The sequence below is a fragment of the Lynx rufus genome, unplaced genomic scaffold (genome assembly GCF_022079265.1).
Source record: "Lynx rufus isolate CCGP_SWC_20201006 ecotype Redwood Valley unplaced genomic scaffold, mLynRuf1.p SCAF_2, whole genome shotgun sequence".
NCBI classification, from domain to species: Eukaryota; Metazoa; Chordata; class Mammalia; order Carnivora; family Felidae; genus Lynx; species Lynx rufus.
In genome coordinates this window covers 182,517,129-182,539,820 of record NW_025814834.1, presented here as the reverse complement: position 1 = coordinate 182,539,820, position 22,692 = coordinate 182,517,129, and positions in this window count along the sequence as shown.

Sequence of the window (22,692 nt, the reverse complement as noted above, 5' to 3'; positions counted from 1 at the left end):
CAGTTCAGAGAACACTCGTTCAACATTCAGGGAAAACTTTTTACATCACCTGCTATGAATGAACGCAGTTTGCTGGCAAAGTTTTGATGCATTTGCTAAGCATTAGTGGGAAAGGCGTGCCAAAAATCTCTTCTCTATAATGTGTTCACTCTTGGGGGAAAAAAAAAGGAAAAAAAATCTTAGGACCAGGCAGTTGTATACTTTAGTTATAATGAATGACTTCATGTTAATCTTGCTAGTTTAGATGATTTCTGAGGGAAAGTATTGTAAATGTTTTTTTTTTCATAATCTTGTTGTGTTTGAATTATTTGTACTTTATCTGTCCAGACAATAAATGAAAGTGTGTAGAATGGATTTGAGCTTCCCAGATTTTTAAATGTGTTCATTCAAACTTTTTTTGTAGCATCTTCAAATTTCCCCAGTAATTTTATCATTAAACAAACGCAAAAAAAAAAAAAAAAAAAGGTAGAGTAAAATTGTGTTTTGCAACTTAGCCCAGTCTCTCAAAGTCAATTCGGTATTCAAAAGTCATTGCCCTAGTTCCATACAAGTAAAAGTGTGGGCTCCTGCCGGCAGTATCCACATCATCTGGGAGCTTGTTAAAATGCAGAATCTCGGGCTGAATGCAAATCTATATTTAACCAGATCCCCAGGTGAATCACTGGTACTTTAAAGTGACGAACACTGCACTGATTGATAACAAGCTGGTACATTTGGCATTATGTTTGGCATTGTGATACATTTAGTGCCGGTTATTCATTTATAAGCATATTTGTGACTTGTTCAGAAGAAAGGAAGTCACTGCTTGCAGAGCATCTCCTGTCAGGCTGTGTGCTGTCCTCTACATTCTCTCACTTTGTCCTCCAGCAATCTGGGAGAGGTGGATAGCACTGTCCTCATTTCACTGATGGTAAGACTGAGGCTCAATGAGATTAAGTAACTTGAAACAGCTGGCAAGTCTCCAGCTGGGGCTTGACTCCAAGTCTGAGTCGACTGCACAGCACCTCAGCGTTGAGACTGCAGAGCTGGAGCAGTCTTTAGGAAACAGACCATTTACATTGGAAGTGGTAGCAAAACAAGAAAGGTTACCTTGTTATGTTAGCATTCATTTTTGCTTAGAAGTAGCAAATACTTGACTTTCTTACTTCCAATAGAAACCTAAACAAGGACTTAACTTATACAGTGTATAAAAAACATGGATTTTAAGCTCAACCTCAAGGGGGGTATCATGAAGTCATATTAAAATGTTCCCTTAAATTTACAGATGAGCTTTTTAGTGATTTCCCGATACAACCACTCATTGATGATCTACTGTCTTTCGTTTTCATTTTCTCACTAATTGAAAATTCATAATACCTCATAAAACATCACCATCCATAAACTGACACTAGCAGAAGAAATGCCTCTAAGTGAGCCAGATGAAGAAATAGTCAGATTCTCTTCCATTTCTCATTACCCTTCCCCTTTTTTATTATTATATTAAATTACCACAGTAGTTGGGATAATTAAATTCAGGGCAAAGAATGGGATTTAATTAACCAAGCTAAATATTAAAACGAAGTCAGCCTGAACTTTACATAGATGAACTTGAGGGTTCTTATTTCAGTTTTATTTAAAGACAAGTCCCTAAGTTTCTTTTCTGAAGAAAAATGCACAAATAGCTGCCCCCAGGGAAAACGGCTTCACAAACATGTGTATAGGGTCTAAAAATGTTACTGCTAAACCTAAGATAGTTATTACCAATCATCACCATCTCTGATCCTTAAAGGTGTCATTTTAGTGTACTTTAAATGAATGGATACATTATTTTGGAATATTGGAAGTTGGTGGAATTTTACCAGTTCATGTAGTTCACTCCCCAGCCTGCAACAGACCTATCTTGACAGTTTCACAAAGAGCTGTACGTGTTTAAATAGGTCTTTATAATATCCATGGAAGGCCATTCTATATACACTCTCTTGGTAGCACTTCCCAACATCAGCATAACATGTCTGCCTAACAACTAATAAAAAATTCATTTTGCTGTGAGTGTAAGCCTGTACCTTAAATCTCCAGACAAACGTTATATAGTTTCTTGTAGGTGTTTGTGGGAAAGTTTTAGCAAATCACAAGAAAGCAGAGGTTATTACATTTTTTTTTAGGTCCTAGGTACGTTATGTTTTACTGGGATGAAAAATTGCATGTCAGGGAAGGCTGAAGGCATTTACTTAGTGTTATTTTTCTCAGACTGATAGGAAGAGTGCAAAAAACATGTGCTTGTGTCTGTAACCACCCAACATCATCACCACCAGCATCAAAACTACTTACATCTGACCAAAAGGATCAAAGAGTGACCAAATGTTAGTTACAGTCAGAACAGTTTATCAACTTGGGTCCTGTTTAAATTTCTTTCATCGAGATCAGTCATTATTTGTTCACTTATAAATGAAACATTTAAGTCCCAAAGAACAACACTTAAAAGTACATTTGAAACTCACAAAGTCTCATAGGGCTCCTGTGCAGTCAGTATTTGTGTCTGACTACCTTAACCTTGTCAAAATTTGGCACTTAATCACCTTTCACCATAGGCAATTCAGGAAACTCAGTTCCAATTGTTTTGCCCTTACTTTCTGTAAGTACTATGCATTTGTTCTTCAACAGACATATACATGCAAATACACAGAGGCAAGCATTTGTACAACTGAATAGGAAATGGGGTGTTTTACTTTCACTTGCAAATTCAAAAATCATACCTGACAAGGCAGCATTAATGGAAAGAGTGTGTCTTCTAAATGGAAGAGTCATTAAAATCTTAATTTGAGGTCATCCTGCCAGGATCCATTCCACAGCCTTAACACATGCTCATGGAGCACAGCTGTATAATATCCCTACACCCTTCACTGCCTTTGTTCTACCTGGAAAAGAGAATAATAAAAGGAAATTACATTTTATTTCCATGAGCTACAATCAAGTTTTAATATTGTCCAAAAATGACTCGTAGCATTCCTTTATCTTATTAGCTTTTTGGCATATTAAGTAATAAGATAATTTCTCATGGTACAGTATTTATGTAAGAATCATATTTCTCTCTGTGCAGATCACTTACAGAAGTGTCTGTTAACAGGAGAGAATGATGCGTAATCGGCACTTAAGATTAAAATAGACCTGAGAACATAAAAGTGTTCCTTCAATTAAAGGAATAGCATTTCTTCAGTCTCCTCTTTTTTTTTCTTTTTTTTTTTTTTGTTTCTGCAGCAGAATGAAAACTGGCTTAAAATCACCCAACCCCAGGTTAATTACAGGAAGGTTTCCCTATGCAAGTCCAGCTTAATCTACTAGTGGTTCAAATGCAAAGTAGACTCACATGCCACTCCAGGATACCATGTAATTATTTTAAACAGTTTCCACCAAAGTCCGTGAGGTTTAAGAGATTATTTCTAGAAAGGGCACAAGCGTTTATTATCTTTCCAATATGCCAGGCACTATACATTTAGCATTTGGTCCTTCTGCCAACTCAGGAGTATCATCCTCCTTTTACATAGAGCAAAAAGAGATTCGGAAGAGATTTGTTATCTCTGCCTGACCTCAAAGCCCCCAGTTATACCACCCTGGCTATGAGCCAATTCTGTCATAATCAGAGCCAAAACAATTACCAAATGGTCCTTACTTCAATTAAAGGTGGAGATGAGTCCTGTTATGTAAGGAACAAGGGAAATAACATTAATGCATTGTGCCTGGGGTAATCCCCAACTCTTTAATGGAAAAACAGATCCAATAACGTTGATTTACAAGCAAATTGACAAGGAAAAACTAAAAATGAGAGTTTTTAAATACTGATGAGCAACAGTGTTTAAAAATGAAAATTTCATTCACAAGTCTATTTAAACCACCAAAAGTCAATGAGATGGAAAGGGGTTGAGGATAGGACCGACCATAGGATAAAAAATGTTTACAAGCTAAGTCAGCCACACTTGGAGCTGACCCTTCAAGTCTCCCTCAGAGAGAAAGTCATCATGTGAACAATATCACCATGATGAGAGCTCCTTTTGCTATCTGTATTGCCTCCAAATCCTCAGAACATTCGTAGGAGGCACTATAATCCTTATTTTACACCTGACAAAAGAGGCTCAGAGATGTTGTGCATCTTGCCCAAGGTTTTACAGCATGTCGCAGAATTGGAATTTACACCCGTTGTCTGGCTTCAAGGCAAGGTCTTTCCACTAAACCACACTGAGGGCCTTTCAGTGTGATACCACACTTGTTGCACCCCCACCTACCTGTGATGTAAGGTAGGCTGGGGGTGGGAGAATCAACCTAAGCCTTGTCTACATTAGAACCTCTGCTCTGGACATCTGCCACAGGCCAGGCACTGAGGTAGGGCACACAGCAATAAACAAACATATTCAGCATTTTTTTTCTCCCACCTATTTTGTACATGGCACTGTGCAATGGGTTATGACAGGAAACAAGAAAAGAAAGGAACTTTAGAGTTTTGTTATAAAGAAAAGCCATATGAAACAATTATTTAGCCATGCCAGGTAGCTTCTGTGCTGGAAGGAGAATTACAAGAAATTCTGAAAAATCTGTGGGGAGTGAAACAGTATTTTGGTACCCAGAGAGGAAAGAGAGTATGGCCTGGTAGAAGGAGGACAAGCACTATTGAAAGAAAGTTCTAAGTTTGGATCCCAGGGCAAATTGTTTAATGTCTCTGAGAGTCCTGATCAGAGAAGGACAGATTATAAATAAAATATGTGAAGTTCCTGGCACTCGATGAAGAGTACAGTTGACTATTAAACAACACTGGACCTAGGGACACTGACCTCCACATAGTCAAAAATCCATATATAACTTTGACTCCCCCAAAACTTAAGTACTAATAGCCTGCTGTTGACCAGAAGCTTTACCAATAACACACAGTTGATTAACACATATTTTGTATGTTACATGTGTTATATATGCTATTCTTACAATAAGCTTGAGAAAAGAAAATATTATTCTTCTAATTTTTTAATGTTTATTTTTGAGAGAGAGAGAGACAGAATATGAGTGGAGGAGGGGCAGGAAGAGGGAGACACAGAATCTGAAGCAGGCTCCAGGCTCTGAGCTGTCAGCCCAGAGCCCAACACGAGGCTTAAACTCACAAACCATGAGATCATGACCTGAACCAAAGTCAGATGCTTAACTGACTGCGCTACCCAGGTGCCCTGAGAAAAGAAAACATTATTAAGAAAAACATAAGGAAGAGAAAATACATCTACAGTGCCGTAAAAATAAATCCATACGTAAGTGGATTCTCACAGTTCAAACTTGTGTTGTTCAAGGGTCAACAGTGGTAGGGATTAAACAGTAGCCAGAAAGATCCCCAGAGGCAAGGAGCTTGGGCCGGACCATTTGGCAGGGGAAGGGGGTTTGGTGGGTGCCTGTGGATGTAAAGAACAAGGAAAAAGCCTCAAGGAGGGAGGAAATAGTAGGATGCATATGAGAACAAGCACTTGGAAATTTCACTCAGCCTTGTAGAATTTGAGCTCCTTTTGAAATACAACAATACAACAGGGACCACAGACCCTGTCGGTCCCTCCTCTGGTGCCTGGCCACTACAGTGATTCTGCCATTCCACCTCCTCCCTGGGACTCTTCAGTGATGTTCCCTTTACCAGCAGTCCAATTTTCTCTAAATAAACTGTTCAAATTCTAGAGAGAGGAACCTGAATGCCTTGGTTCATTGGCATTCACAGGCTGCTGGCACAATTAATTCCCTTTCTCATAGACCAACCTGGTCCTGAAGCCAGAGCTGAAGTCACATGCTACACAACATGGCCTGCTGGCAAAGAATGGCTTGGGGGAATTGCCCTGAGCAGGGGCTTGGGGCAGGACAGGCAGCTTGGACAGCCTGTGCAGTACAGTGGGAAGCAGCTGGGCAAGATGGAGTGGAGACAGGCCTTCCAGGGATTGGTGAGGGGATAGCGATAGGTGCTAAGGAACATAGGTAGACAGCAGTGGGAGGATAGCAGAGGAATACTGATATCCCCAAGCCCTGCTTGTCTTTGCTGTAGGCACAAGAAAGACTCATATGTTCTGTCTCAAGATGACAAACATCCAATTAGACTATTTGTAAAGGGCAGCCCTCCCCCACTTGTCACACAGTCAGCCTGGTCTTTGCCTGCTTAGTTAGCTATGGAAAGCCCTTGGAAGTCAGTTCAATCTCCTCATTTGAATCCTTGGGAGAAAAAAGGGCTTTGGGTTGCCCAATCCTACCCTAGGTGACTAGCTCCTTATCCCATCCTACAAACATTAGGATTCCTTTCCTTAGAATGCCCTTTCTGAACCACTGCTCCACCCCCAACCAGGCCCCATTTCACTCAACACACACACACACACACACACACACACACACACACACACACATCATCCACATGACTAATCCTACATGTTCAGCTCACAATTCAGTCCCTCCTGAGAACCTTTCATACCCCTCAGGCTGGGTTAGGGATTCCTGGACAATCCCATATCCCTCTCCTTTCCTGTCTCACAGCACACTTTGACACCCCACATTTGTACCACTGTATGCATGCTTCCTTGCGGATGGAGGAATCAAATGCAGTGCCTACCTTGGAAGAGCTCAAACGCAGGCAGAGCACTGAAGAACAAGAACAAAACCAGAGGTTGTTTGGGGAGCACAGAGAAAAAAAAACAGTCAAGTGTAACTTTGGTAGGGAAGGGTGAGACTGAAGTGTAATAAGAAAGGCATCCTTAGACATGTGTAGGAATCAGCTTTACCTTGAGGATGAATGAGACTTGGACAGGCAGGCATTGGGGCAAGGTCAGGAGCATCACAATGGGAACCATGGAAGTGACCCAGGACCAGGAGTCAGAATCCTCAGCCCCCTGACTTACTGTGTGATATCACTGTACCTCACTGGGCCTCAGTTTCCCAGAAGTTAAGGGAAGGTGTTAGGGACTAGATGGTCTCTGATGGTCTTGCTCCTGCTTTCTCCTAGATTTTCATTTTCCCTTATGTTTTTCATTGATTCAGCAAATATTTATTAATTACTTACTGTATGGTACTGAGGATACAATGAGGGGACAAAAGAGATGTTTGTATACAGTTGGGGATGAATGCTGTTAAAGTCAAGTACAGGCTGCTCTGAAAGTAACAAGGACACCTGCCCATCAGAGGACAAGGAATGCCCTGCTACTGTGGCATTTGAGCTGAGGTCTGAAGGACAAGATGGGCATCCCTCATCCTAGGCAGAGGGGAAGAGCATGGACAAAGAGCCAGAGGTGGAGAGGAGGCTCAGCGGGAAGGAGCATAGTGACTCAGCAGTGGAGGTGGGGCTGGGGCTGGGCTGGGAGTGGTAGCAGGGACCTGATAACCGTGCAAGCCACAGAGAGGACTTTGACCTTTACCTTAAAAGTAGTGGGAAGGACCCACATTCCAGCCAACGGATCATCTTCTCTCAGCCTCAATGAACTCATATATAAAATAGGGATGATAAAGCACCCACTTTATATGGTACTGGAAGAATCAAATGAATTAATATGTGTTAAGTGCTTAAAACACAACCTGGAAAATAGCAATAACAATAAAAATGTTTGCTATCACCATCATCATCATTAGCAACATCATCACCATCATCTCATCATTATTCATCTGGCTAATTCTCACACATTCCTCAAAATTCAGCATGGATGCCATCTCTTCGGGAGCTCCTTCCCTGACTTCCCAGTCAGATTATGTACCACTCCCCTGGGCTCCCAAAGTCCCTGTGCTTCCGTCTCTCAGCCTGCAGAGTAATTTGCTGTTTACATCTCTGCCTTCACCACTAAACTGTAAGCTCATCAGGGGAAAGGACGGTGACCTACTTGTCAGTACAAGATTGGGCACAAAAAGAATGTCAGTGAAGGTGCTCAATTGTGGTAGGCTGAATAACGCCCCCCAAGATGTTCACACCCTAACCCTTGAACCTTGAGAATGTTACCTTATGTGATAAATGTGACTTTGCAAATGTGTGCAAAAGTTAAGGATCCTGAGATGGGGAGATTATCCTGAATTATCTAGGTGAGCCCAATATGATCATAAGGGCAGCAAGAAGGCAGCAGGGAGATCAATCAGTAGTAGGAGATGTGATGACAGAAGGAAAAGATTGGGCCCATGAGCCAAGGAATGCAGGTGGTTCTTACAAGCTGAAAAAGGTAAGGACCTCCAGAACTGTAAGAGAATAAACTGACGTTTTAAGGTTACTCCGTTTGTGGTAATTTATTACATCAGCAAAAGGAAATTAATGTGCCAGCCAAACATGAAGCAGGGATTAGAGAAAGAATAATTGTGGGAGAGGCGAATGCTTAGACCAAGCACTCTCTGACCGCATCACATCAGTGAGAGCTGGGGTGATGTTTATGGTGGTCCCTCTGCCCCCTCTGTCAGAATACCCTCATCAAACTGGGCCCCCCAGAAGCAGATGCCACTGCCATTTTAACTTCATCCCTGGTCTTTCAACTTGGTAGACCGAGAAAGGGGGAAAAGAATCAGTGTGTCCAAAGAGATGAGTGCACTGTTTGTCCAGGCTCCAGAGGATAGAGGCTAGAGTATCAAGTGCAGTAATGGAAGGAACACTGGCTCAGGAGACCTGGGTTCAATTTCCAGCCCTACCACCAATTTCTTGTGTGATTTTGAACAAATATTATATTCCAGACAAGCTCTTTCTCTTCTGTTCCACGTCCCAATCAATGGTGGGAAACCCAGGAATATTTTTAAACTCTACCCCTTTCCCTCAACCATCCAATCAATTACCAAATCCTGTGAATTTTACCTCCTGAAAATTTCCCAAATTCATCCCCTCCTCCCCCTCTTCATGGCTGCTATCCTAGTTTAAGTCTCATCTGCTCATCAGAGACAACTGGACATCTTCTATGTACATGGATTCTGGCACTAACCTCACAGGAGACCTCCCTTCCTTAACATCTGTACCCCTCCTATCCCCTCAGTCAGAATGAGCTGCCTAAAATATCCACCTGACCAAATGCCTTCCCTGCCTAAATCCCCTGAGGAGAGTCCCAAACAGGTGACAGTCCAGATGTCTGAGCATGACTTCAAGGCCCTGCATTATCTAGGCTCTGACTGCTTAACTAGCCTCATCCTCTCCTCTTCCTGCCTCATGGTTTATATTAAACCATTCAAAACTGCCTATATTAATTCTCTTCTTCCTTTCTAACAGAACCTAATTTTATTAAGGCAATAAAACGCCTAGCTTCAAAACATTTTTCAGTTTTCCTTACAGTTAGAGGTGGCCACATCACACAGCTATGGCCAATGAGATGTAACAAGTTCCTGGTGAGGTTTCCAGGAATGATCTAAAAGACAGCAAACTCAGCTGACATTCTACTTTCCCTTTGTCATTGTCCTCCCCACCTCTTCTTTCTTCCCCCCTGGAATGCTGATGTGATATCTGGAGCTGCAGGTGCCATGTTGCAACTATGAAGGCAACAGCCAATAATCATGAATGACAGAATTGAAACACATGAGGCACCATGGTCCTCAGTAGCATCTCTTAGCTGCTACAGCAGCCTGGATTGTCTTCCCTGTGCTTCTCATTACATGAGAAAAAAATCATTCCTTACTGCAGGGTTTCCCAGCCAGTGAACACATTCTTATTGATGTTCTCATTCTATTTCCTTGACATTCTGAGCAGCTGGGTGATGCTCTGGGCTGTCAGAGTCCCCAGGCCATTTATTTCTGACCCCAAACAGCCTGTCCCTCTACCCTATTGGGACAAAAAAAAATATTATTGTATGTATGACACTATGTGAAAAAGGTTAGACAACTTTGCCTCACTGATTTAAGTTTGATTATTACCCTGTCCCACTTGGCCATTACTTATGCCTCCCAGTCTGACCACATTGAAGAGACTCACATTGGTCTTCAGACCCACCCAGATGTCCAATGCCCCTACAAATGCCTGCTATCCCCACCTCTAGGAGTTCCATCCCCACCTGCCTCCATATCTCCATTGCCTTATTGCTGCCTGCATCAGTCTTCCATGCATCTAAGGACTCCCCATTCGGCAGCACTGACCTATTTCTGACCTCTGATGCTCCTTGGGGATTCAATTCCTGCCATCCCACTAACTGGAAGATCTCAGTGTCTTTTCTTACCTCCAGATCTACAGGGCTCATTTTTCTCTCTCTGGCTCATTCTCTCACTCTTGCTCATCATTAGGGATGCACCCTCCTTTTCTCTTATCCCACTTGGCTAGGGAAGGAACAGTCCTACCATTGAGTTGCTTAGACCCCTGGTGACTTAGTAAAATCATTTTTTGGATATGCAGGGGTGGAGGTAGGTCAGAGTGGGCTAAGAAGTGCCTTTCGTCTAGTCCCTTTCATCCTCGAGCCTGTTTGCTAGTCTGGACCTCTGTGCCAGATGCTTTCCTCACTTACAGTGATGTTTTCTCTTGGGACCCTGTTGTTCTTATTGTAATCTGGCTGCTAACGCCCCTATCCCCATGACCTCAGTGCCCATCAGTTACTCTTATATATGTCTGAGCCTTAAATACGAACCATCCAAGTTCTCATTCATGAAGTCTATGTCAACCCGGGGATGTAGCTAGACACTGGAAGGGTATGGAATATATGTAGAGTCCTGAGCCTCCTGCTACAGAATAAATGATTAAATTCTCTAGGCCTCAGTGTCCCTATCTGTAAATGCAGAACCAGGTCTACGTGAATTCAGCTACACCATGCTGACACTAGAAGGAACCCCAGGGGAAGGCTCGAGGCCCAAGAATACATAGAACCAGTCTAGGAAGAAGGGGAGGGGGAGAAATGAGGGGGAGAGGAAGTTTTCATCAGGTGCTGAGCTTTCACTGCCAAAAAATTTCTCACAAACAAACCCACCCCAGCAAAGGAAGCTACTGTCGGCTGGCACACTGCAGAAAAGAAGGCGGGCACGAGGCCTCATTAATCCAGCAACTGTGGGATCAGTTGCAGATACCCCCAGCCCACCCACTTCTCACCATCTGCTGCTGCTGCTGCTGCCGCGGAGCCGGAGGCGTGCAGCTCTGGTGGGCGTCCAGCCGGCAGCCGGCAGAGGGCCTGGACCCTAAACTGTGGGGCAGCCTCAGCACGGGGACCCGCGCATTCCCTTGAGCCAGCTTGGGCCCCAAGGGTGTCTCCTACCCTCGGTCCCCACCCACCAAGCCACGCCACGACCCTCCATGAAGTTCTGCTTTGAAAGCAGCTGAGGGAGAAGCCTCAGTGCCCCGAACAAATACTAAGCAAATAAAAGACTAAATGACATTGATTGAGAACCCACTGTGTGCTGGGCACATACCTCATCTCCCACACTCCCCCCAAACCACACTAAGACTCCGAAACTAGTTCATCATAAGCCTTAATGATTTCAATACGCATATGGATGATGCCTCCAATATCCTGGCTTCTCAATTCCTCAGCCTTTGCTTCCCCTTCCACCTCATTACTCCCTTCCTGCTCAGACCTCAGATCTGAACACCCTAATGTTAGTTTCAAGTGTCTGTGTCAGTGCCTACGTCCTCTCCCACTTCCTCTGGGAAACTGACTCAATCCCACTGGGACTTTCAATTTGCCTTGTACTGTCCCTTTCCCCCTCCCCCACCCCCACTGTCCTCATTCCCTTCCTAGCCAGTGTAAATTCCAAGATCAAACATCTAACCCTGCCTTGCATGCATTCATGATGTCCTGGCCAGCCCTCATTCCACTGCACCTGCTAGCTCTCCAGCTACTCTTCTCCTGCACCTTCACAGCTGCACATGACAAGAGGAAAATACATGCTAATGCCCTCAGTCTCCCTTTAAATTAGGGACCACTAGCCTCACAGGGGCCCCGAGACTACTTGCAGTAGCACTGTTTCTCTAATTCATTTTCTATCCCTCCCTCTTGGATGGTGCTTTCCTGCTTTCTCCTCACTTTTCAAATTTCCAATACCCCCTCCCCCATCTTCATTCTCAAGCAAAGACCCTGCTTCCTATCCTACTTTTCTGGCCATCTCTCAGTTTCTTCTTCATTTCTTTGACCTCTAAATGTTGAAGGCTGGTTTCTTGGGCCTTTTCTCTAACTACATTCACTCCCCAGGATCACTCATCCAGGGTCATGGCTTTTAGTATAATTAATGTTCAGATGATTCTCATGTGTATTTCCAGCCCAGATCTCTGCCCTGAACTCTGGAGCCAAATACACAATTGCCAAGTTGACATCTCCTCCACCTGACTGTCTTAAGGACATCTTATACTTAACAAAAAAAGAATAGCTTTTTACCCTCCTGTCCACCCAACCTGCTCTCTTCACCGTTTCAGCAAATGGCAGCACCATCCTACCAGTCGTTCAAGCCAAAACACTTGGGGTGACACTAACTCCATTTGCTTTTCTTCTATCCTTTAGAAAATTCCCCTTCATGTAGAGATTGGTACCTATTTTGTTCACTACTATGACCTCAGCTCCTGAAAGAATGGCACTTAGTAGGTGCTCAATAAATATTTGCTAAATAAGTGAATAATTAAATTAATAGCGATGAATGTCTTGGGCACCAAGTTATTCATCCATATGCTCATTAATAAATAATTACAGATTGGATAAAGGCTGAGAAGGAAGGTGCTGTGGGAGAAAATAACAGAGGGGTTCTACTTAGGGTAGAGGTCTTCTCCCTCAGAAAACGACTTTGAAATGGAACCTGAAGGATGAGAAGGAGTCATTGTGGAAGAGCCAAGCAAAGAACATCAGTGCAAAGGCCTGGAGGTGGGGAGAGTTTGAGGGGATCTAGGAAAGAAACGAATCGACAAAAGGGGCAGAAGAACAGTGAGGGAAGAAACAGAGGTGCCAGCAGACTCTGGATTGCTAAGCAGGGCCAGATCATGCAGGCTTTTGCAGACCTTAGTTAGGAATGTGGATTTTACTCTTATGTGGATCCTGAGAAACTTAACAGAAGACCATGGGGGAGGGGAAGGGAAAAAAAAAGTTAGAGAGGGAGGGAGCCAAACCATAAGAGACTCTTAAAAACTAAGAACAAACTGAGGGTTGATGGGGGGTGGGAAGGTTGGGAGGGTGGGTGATGGGCATTGAGGAGGGCACCTGTTGGGATGAGCACTGAGTGTTATATGGAAACCAATTTGACAATAAATTTCATATTAAATAAATAAAGTCCTCAAAAAAAAAAAAAAAAAGAATGTGGATTTTATTCCAAGGTCACTGAGTTCATTTGTCTTGTCAACTTTCGAAATAAAAAATGTGGAGTAATGTTAAGACCTGAAGATCTGTCTCCCTGTTCTGCTAGGCTTACACTATGTGACCTCTAGCAACTATCTCTCCCTCTCTGAACTCCACATCTATAATCTAGGGATAACCACTTCTGATCTGCTTACCTTGTACCATTGTCTTTAGATTCACATGAGGTTAGCCAGGGACCTTCAGAGGTGTCACTGCCAGAGCTTACGGGGCATTTTAACCAGATTGTTAAAGACTTGGACTAAGCAAAAGGGAAAGCTAGGAATGGTTTGTACTTAAAGAGGATAAATATGGTTAAAATCAGCACAGGCTGTTTTGCTATGGTATAAATTAAAAAGTATCTCCTAGCGTTGCCTGAGGCTTTCCAGCCAAGATTCCAGCCAAGTTCCTGGCATTTGAGAAGACCCGTTGAGAAGTGACCTGCTGACAGAAGAGTACCTGGAGATGGAAATTCTGTCCTGTCAAGGCCCTCAAGTGAGGGCTCACTTTGCGTATCCCCACTCCTGCCCTGGCCATTAACTCTCCCCCTCCTTCTCCCTCTGCTAAGGCTTGCCACACCCCATCTCTCTGCTCAGGGAGAGCTAAATATAAAATGAAAGCAACTGTAGCCACTGCTGTCTTGAGGTCAGGACACCCCTGAGAAGAATTACAAAAGGAGTAAGACATCTGAATCAGGCTGACTGGTCCCATGTGCCTTGGTGACTTAAGAGAGCCAGGCTGGCGTTCCAGGTCATCACCAGCTGGGCAGGGTGGTGGCTACAGGCAGCACCTCCTCCTCCACTTTCAGACAGTTGCCTAGGGCTGCTCAAGGGAAGCTGAAGCAGGTCAGGGAAAAGAATAGACTCCACATGCTAATATGGCCAGGCCTGGCCCAGGGATGGGGTCTGGGAGCTCAGAGCAGAGATAATAAAAATGGCTGCTTTTTTGTGAGTACAGACCAGGAGCCAGAGGCTTGAATACATTCTCGGTAATCCTCCTAACACCTCTTTGAAGCACACAGTATTTTCCCATTTTACAGGTAAGAAATCAGAGGTGCGGAATTGTCAGATGCAATTTTCCAGCATCGTCAGCTTGGCCGCAGGGAAAGTGGGATTCTAGTCCAGTCTGTCTGACTCCAAAACTTATAAACTCTTTCCGCTAAGTCTCACTACCTCCTCCAGGGATATTTGCCTCATCTGACACAGCCAGAGGGAGGGGACCTCTAAGGCACATTTGCCCCTACAGGTAGAAATTTAAGAATAGTTACCTTATCAGACTGTTGAAAGGATTCAATGATTTAGCACTTGGGGGAGCACATAGTGAGTGTCTAGTACATGTTGGTCCTGGTCACGATTATGGAATTTGAGCCAGCTTCCATTTGTACCTTCATCATTCCTAATGATTTCTGATGTGCCGTGTGACTGCCCTTCTCCTGCTCTACTCCCTATACGCACACCAGATCTCTAAAGCAAGACACAGCCACTGTGGAAAGAACATGGATTTGGGGTCAGACCAAAGTTCAAATTCCCACTGTACCACTTACTGATCTAACAACAGTTAGTTTCCTTTTCTAATAAAATGTAAATAAAAGTATCAAATTCAATGGGTTTCTGTGAGGGCTAAAGGAAAAAATATATGTAAATCACACCTGATAAATAAAGAAAACTCTTTGTGACGATCGTAAGGCCTGTGTCAAATCTTCCCTACTAGATGAAAAGGTCCTTGTGGCAAAGATTTGGCTTCTTATGAACACAGATTCCCTGGTCCCAGCATCTAGGACAATGTCTGGAACTTAGTAAATGCTTAAGAAATGTTTGTCAATGAATATAGAGTTTTGTCAATAATAATTTTTTTTAAGACCCTGAGATACAAGGCAGGTAGCACAGACATACCAAAGCAGATTTGACCCTTCCTCTCTGAAGCTGACATCCAGTTGTCATCATCCTCATACACATTAAGAATTGGACACATTATTAAAATCTCTCAAAGTGACTTCCCTCTCAACTATCCTTCAGGCTGCAATGAGATGACAGAGATCTGACATCTTCATCACACAATTACTAAAACACCCTTTTTTGAGTTACCATTTTAAAATATTTGCCTAGGGACTCCTGGGTGGCTCAGTCGGTTAGGCATCCGACTTCAGCTCGGGTCATGATCTCGCAGTTTGTGAGTTTGAGTCCCCATCGGACTCTGTGCTGACAGCTTGGAGCCTGGAGCCTGCTGTGGATTCTGTGTCTCCCTGTCTCTCTGCCCCTCCCATGCTCATGCTCTATCTCTCTCTGTCTCTCAATAACAAATAAACATTAATTTTTTAAAAAATAAATAAATAAAAATAAAATAAAATATTTGCCTAATTTAGCTGGAGTTTGGGTTTAATTACAGGAAGAATGTGGGCTTGGGTTAGGTTCAGTTGAATTTAGGGAAGGGGGAGCAGAAAACTGGATTTCTTTCACGTGCTGAAGGACTTTTGCTGGTTACAGAACTCCCAAATAACTCTGGGCCAGTCCAAATAAAGCAAGTGACACCAAAGAAACTTGGAAAGCTCTTTGGAAAGAAAGAGAAGGTCATGGAGCAGGAGACTGAGAAGGCCTCAATCCAGTTAAAAATATTTCTGTGTCTCTCTAGGGCCTTAGAACACAGGTCAAGATGCTTGGCCTGACTGGCATTCAAGACTTCTATGATCTGGCCACACCTCTGATCTCTGCAACCTTGTCCCATATGCACAGCTCTCAATGACCATGGACCCCATTGACTTTAAGGACCTCAGGGCTCTTTCAACTTCTTTCCCTTGACCAAGGCCCAGTTTTATATCTTTTTCCTATACAGTGGCCTAAACTTGACTGGTCTAGTTTATCAACCAATAAATACACATCAGGGTCTTATTATGCATCTAAATTGGCTCTAGAAGCTGGGGAGAAAGCAGTTAACAGAACAAGTAAAATTCCCTGCCTTCAAGGATGGAACAGACAATAAATGACCGCATAAATAAACAATATAGTCTTTTAAATGCTATGATAATTGCTTACCATATTAGTTCCTTTTCTCTTTTTGCTAGAACTGGTAAGGGAAGGGACAAAACAAAATCTGTGCTTGATTCAAGGTGTAGTTTTGGGGGGTGCCTGGGTGGGTCAGTCGGTTAAGTGTCCGACTGGGTTTTGACTCAGGTCATGATCTCTAGGGTCATGGTATCAAGGCCTGTGTCAGGCTCCACAGAGCCTGCTTAAGATTCTCTCTCTCCCCCTCTCTCTGCCCCTCATCTCTCTCTCTCTCTCTCAAAAAAATAAAAATGTAGTTTTGGAAACACCTTTGATGTTCTTTTTTTTTTTTTAATTTTTTAAAAAGTTATTTTAGTTTTGAGACACCGACAGAGAAACAGATCATGGTGGGCAGAGGGGAGGGGCAGAGAGAGAGGGAGACACAGAATCCCAAGCAGGCTCCAGGCTCTGAGCTGTCAGCACAGAGCCCGATGCGGGGCTTGAACCCACGAGCTATGAGATCATGACCTGAGCTGAAGTTGGATGCTTAACCGACTGAGCCACCCAGGTACCCCAACACCTTTGATGTTCTAAATACTCATGGAAATACCCTGTACCTTCCCCTACCATTGCACTGAGACCCACTAACTGATGTTAACAGCGCATTATATTGTCCTTTGGACTAGATGAGGAGCTGCTTGAGGGCAGGGATGGAGTTCTGTTCTCACAAAGGCACTAGAGACTATCTGCTGAATGAATGAGAGGAAGATTGTGCCAACACTGACCTGTCTGTCCTCTGACCCCTAGTCATAAACCTTCAATTCATTTATACAAACATTCTGCCACTTTTGCAGTGAATTGCCCTAAGCTCTAAAGTGGTCTACTGAGGACCTTTGAGCTGGGATCCCTGATGACATTATAGCATCCAGGAAATAAGCATTTTCCAGCCCAACTCCATGAAAATAATGATTGAAAACATCATTATCTAGTGAGCACCTTCTATTGCCAGGTGCCATGCTAGTTCCTTGACATAGAACATCTTTTTAATAACTAAAAAGTTCTCCTTGATAATCCTCCCAGTGCCAATAACTGTGAGAAATACATGGAAATTACTAGCTGCTATCAATATTACTGTGTCTAAAACTACCGTTTTCCCCTGCATTAGAACAATCTGAACATTGTTAGGCAAAGACATCTAAGCAATTTTAAAATTATTTGAGTCATGACAGAGAGACTCACAACTGAAATATTTACCTTTCAATTTCAGGTGAGGATGTTCCCAGAGATGGAAGATGTGACAAGTTCCCACATCATGTGAGCATCAGAGAAAAGTTCCCCTGACAAGTCACGTGCAGAGGTGGGAACCGCTGATTAAGGAGAGGATTAATTTTATCTTCCAAGTATTTCTGCCAGGGAAATACTCTTAAATTTGTAGAATGGTGAGGCTGGAAGGGTCCTTTGAGGTTTCCTGCTCTAACCCAGTGTCTTATGAATGGGGAAACAGAAGTGCATCCTAATTGTTCAGACTGCTTCCTTACATTTCCTACTTCAATCCCTCCACTGCATGAGAATTTATTGAATGAACAAATGAATACAAATGAGGGAGTATTTGGATCTTGTTTCATCCATTCATTTACTCAACAAATACTGAGTATTTACCATTTTCCAGACACTGTTCTAGGGACTGGGGATACAGCAGTAGACAAAGCAGAAAAAAAATCTCTGCCCTCATGGAGTTTACATTCTAGAGAAAGGAGGTGAACACTAAAACTATATGCATACATACATGTTAAATGGTCATAAAAGCTAGAGAGAAGAATACAGCAACAAAGAGATAAGGAGTGGGGGAGGAGAGTGGAAACTTAATTAGGATAGTCAGAGAAGGCCCCTCTTAGAAAGAGATAGAAGATGGGGCGCCTGGGTGGCGCAGTCGGTTAAGCGTCCGACTTCAGCCAGGTCACGATCTCGCGGTCCGTGAGTTCGAGCCCCGCGTCGGGCTCTGGGCTGATGGCTCAGAGCCTGGAGCCTGTTTCTGATTCTGTGCCTCCCTCTCTCTCTGCCCCTCCCCCGTTCATGCTCTGTCTCTCTCTGTCCCAAAAATAAAATAAAAACGTTGAAAAAAAAATTAAAAAAAAAAGAAAGAGATAGAAGCAAGGAAGGGAGCCATGTGGATATCTAGTGGTTAAAATCCAGATGGAAGGAATAGCAAATGTAGAGGGCTGGAGTATCCAAAGAATCCTGAGGAGGCCAATGTGGCTGGAGTAGAGTGAGCAAAGTGTGAGATTTCCAACTTGATTCCAGAGACCAGAGACATGATAGGAGACTGAGGAGGAGTGCACCATATTGTAAAGGTCCTGTGCCATCAATGGCTGGTTTCCTCTCATATCATTATTCTCTGTACTTTTCCCTTGCCCTCTGGCTTCTGGTTACATTCGGCCAATGGGAGGCACTAGCAGATTAGAGAGGGAGGGAACAAAAGCTAAGTATATCTCTCACTCTCTCTATTTCAAGTGGTATATCTAGCAGGGGCTACTGCCCCCCATGGCTCCAGCTCCCACCAGACAAGCCTACCAAGGTTCAGGCTCTGGTGGAACAGCTCCAGTCCTTGGGCCCCTCCCTTTATTCCTGCATCCCTAGGGAAAGTAGCAGCCCCTTCATTTGCTAATCTCACAGTTGCCTCACCTCCTTGGTTGCTCTTTTAGCTATTCTAATACCTCTGTAACTAACTCCCTGCATTAAATGATCTCTACTAGATTACCTGGTGTGAGTTGTGTCTTGCCAGCTGGACCCTGACTAATCCAGGCTCCATAGGCCCTTGTTAAGACTTGAGCTTTTACTCTAAGTGAAATGGGAAGCCATTGGAGGGTTCAAGCAGAGGTGGATGAAGGACCTTGAAAGCCTGAATGAGGCATTTGTTTTTCCATAAGCACTTCTTGAATTGAAAACACTTAACCAAAGTCACACAAAATATGTGATGAATAGACCTCTGGTGTCTGCTCTTCTGCTCTCCACTCAGTGCTCAATAAATGGCATTGAGAATCCAGAAATTTCAAAGACCAGAAAAATAATTTGCATATTCTTAAGCAGTTTTGCTCAGGACTCTAACTCTTTGAAGACCTTTGCGGGTCAGGAGGGGAGATGACACTGTGCAGAGGAAGACTTTTATCTGTTTGATTTCCCAGGAGTGCCAGCAGAGATGGAGAAGAAAGGCTAACCCTTAGGAAGCCCTTGCAACATCCTAGGCACCCTGCCAGGCAATTTCATATCTAATGGCTCATTTAATCCTACAAGGACACTACTCAGTGGATATTATTATCTTTATTTTGCAAACAGAACTTCTGAGTTTTAGAGTGGTTAGGTAACTAGTCTAAGGTCACACATCCTCCTTTTCCATTGACAAGTGGACGAAGGATCAGTACAACCCTCCAAGGTGGCCATCAAAGCAGTTGAATGAGGAGTCTTTGGGCAAAGTCATTGGACAAGAGACCAGGTCTTCGAACTAAAATTCATTTTCCCTCTCTGAATCTCAATTTCCTCATCTATAAAGTAGCAATAGTATCAATGAAATCCATTTCAAAGGATGGCTTTGAGGGTTAAAAGAAGCTACTGCATGATAAGAGCCTTGCACATTTTAAAGCTCTATATAAAAAGTTCTTAACTTGAGGTTCATGCCTGAGCTTTGAGGTCCATGAACCCCTTAAAGATGATGCTAAAATTTGTATGTAAAGGCACAAATATGCTGGTCTTGCAAAAAATGTGACTTTCTCCATGCCTTTTTATAGGTAAGCATCTTGCTGTGTGGATGGTGATTCCATTTTATAAAGAAAAGCTTTTCTATACTACATGGCTTCCAAATGTAAACCAACTAACTGCTGTGTAGACTATGTGCTCCGGACTTTAGGGGAAATTCAAAGGATTTTCAAGAATAATTTCCATTACATGTGATTTTTGCCTCACAGACCATCTTTAGAATTTAACCTCTGCATAAGATGTGACTCCTCTGTGCTTTTGTGGCAGGAGGGTCTGTGACTCCCAGCAACAGATTCTCAAAGGAGGTGACCCAAAGTTGGTTGGAAGCACCATTCTAGACAAATTTTGCAAGTGTTACCATGTTTTTTTAAAATTTTTTTAAATGTTTATTTACTTCTGAGACAGAGAGAGACAGAGCATGAATGGGGGAGGGTCAGAGAGAGGGAGACACAGAATCTGAAGCAGACTCTAGGCTCCGAGCTGTCAGCACAGAGCCCGATGCGGGGCTTGAACTCACAAACCATGAGATCATGACCTGAGCCGAAGTCGGTCGCTCAACTGACTGAGCCACCCAGGAACCCAAGTGTTACCATGTTAATAGTGAACATACTACGGTTATTGTCATTACATATACATTTATTGAGCACTTATTATGTGTCAGATATAGTTCAAGAAATCCACGTCCACAAGGCTTATAGTGCTGTGGGGATACCAAACCATATGCAGCTGGCAGGCTTCTTGGAGGAGATGAGATATGAGCTGGATCCTAAAGGATGCTAGGAACCTTAACAGGTGAAGATGATAGAAGAGCTTGCCAAGTGGGAGGGACGTCTTGAGCAAAGACATGGGGTGGAGAAGGTGGCAGGGTCAGCTTAGAGAACTCCTAGTTGTGACTGGAGTACAGGTCAAGATGTGGGATGTGCAGGGAGGAGGCAGAAGTACTTTTGGAGACAGAAGTAGGGCTTGGCTATGGAGACCTTCAGTGTCAGCCAGGCTACAAATTCTCTTATCTGTCCCAATATCCACAACTAACTCAGCCCTTTAACTCCCCCAGCACCCATTCCAGGGCTCAATACCTATGGATGCTATGGGAGAAGGAGACCCTTAACCTAGGTAAGAGCAAGACAGACCTGGAGTCTAGTCCTGATTCATCCACCATCCAGTTGTGTGACCTTAGACAAGACTCTTCCCTTCTTTGAACCTCAGCCTCTTCATCTATAAAATAGGATGTATACTATCTCTCCTGCCAATAGTACCCAGTAGGGTATTTGGCACTTTGTGGGAGCTCACCTCATGTTAGTTGAACTGGGCTCTTGGAGGCCATCTAATGAGACAGTGAATAGTCAAGTGATTAGGAAGAAAGACCAAAGACAGCCTTAAAGTCCTGTGTTATTGTGGTCACTGACCTTGAGAAGCTCTCACTCCATCCAGAGGCAGCAGACTCAGCCCTCTCCCCTCATGCCAAGCTCCCTCTACAACAAAGGAGACAGGAGGGAAAGTCATCCGTTGCCTAGGCTGACCCAGACGTTGGAAATCTCCCAATGCATGCTAATGCCATCGACCCTCACCGAGCTGTGCTAGGTTTTCAAACAAGCTTATTTGACTCTGATTCACCTCTGGAGAAAAGAAAGGTTACATTATTGATATGAAAAAATACCAGGAACAAAGTCACCAAAACAACAACAATTCTCCCCAGCCTTCAACTTTCACAACTTCTACTTAAGTTTAGGTGACAGGCCCTTCTTAGAGAGGCCATCATGCCATCATCTCCTCACTTGATTACCTAACAGATACTCACTTTGAGCAGAACTTGAGCCAGACCCTGGGAGCACCAAGAGAACACAAAGCAGACCCTGTGTTAAAGAAGCTCTCGATCCAGGGGCAAGAAAGGAGCAAAACTATGGACCCAGAAAGCTGCAACATTAAGATGTGATTGATCACAGGGCAGGATAGTCCAGAGTTCTGTGGGAGCCAGAGTAGGGAGCACTCACTAGCTTGGGATAGGCAAGGCCATAGAGATTTTGAAGACACCCAGCCCTATACAGGCTAGGGCCAGCTGCAACCCCAGCACTCCCTTTCACCACACCTGCTCGCACCAACTGCACCACCATGCCAATAACTCGCAGCTTTTCATCTGTACCAGGCCATTTCATGCATTCACACCAGTGATAAGGTACATAAAAATAAGACTTGGGAAGCAATAGTGAGGCCCCTTCATGGAAGACAGTTCAGACAAGATCTCACAGGGAGATGCTAGAATGAGTAGGAATTCACTCGAGATGTCCAGGGACTCTGTGTGCCATGTGGGTAGAAAGGAAAGCATATGCAAGGGATGGTATGGAGTTACTATAGCATAAAGTGAGTGTGGGGAATTTGTGAGTTGATGCTGGGGGCAGGGGCAAGTAGCCAAGGGCCTAGGATGCCAGTCTAAGCAGTTAGGACTTTATCCTATAGGTTGATGGGGAGCCCTTCACGGGTTGTAAGCAGGGCAGTGACTTGGTCAACCACCATGCCTCTGGGGTGCTTGAAGTAAGTACAGAGGAGGCTGGGCTTCTATAAATTGGTGGAAAGAAAGCTGAAATCTAACCCAAAAGCAAGAAAGTGCATCCCAGGTCCCAACAGAGCCTCAGCCAGTGAGCAATCCCTCCCCCTCCTAGCGCACAAGGACCCAAGGACTTCCCAAGGTCACCCTAATGGCCTTTGATGTCTAGCATTTCTCTACCACCATCCTAAACCATCTCCTTTCGGCAGGTTCT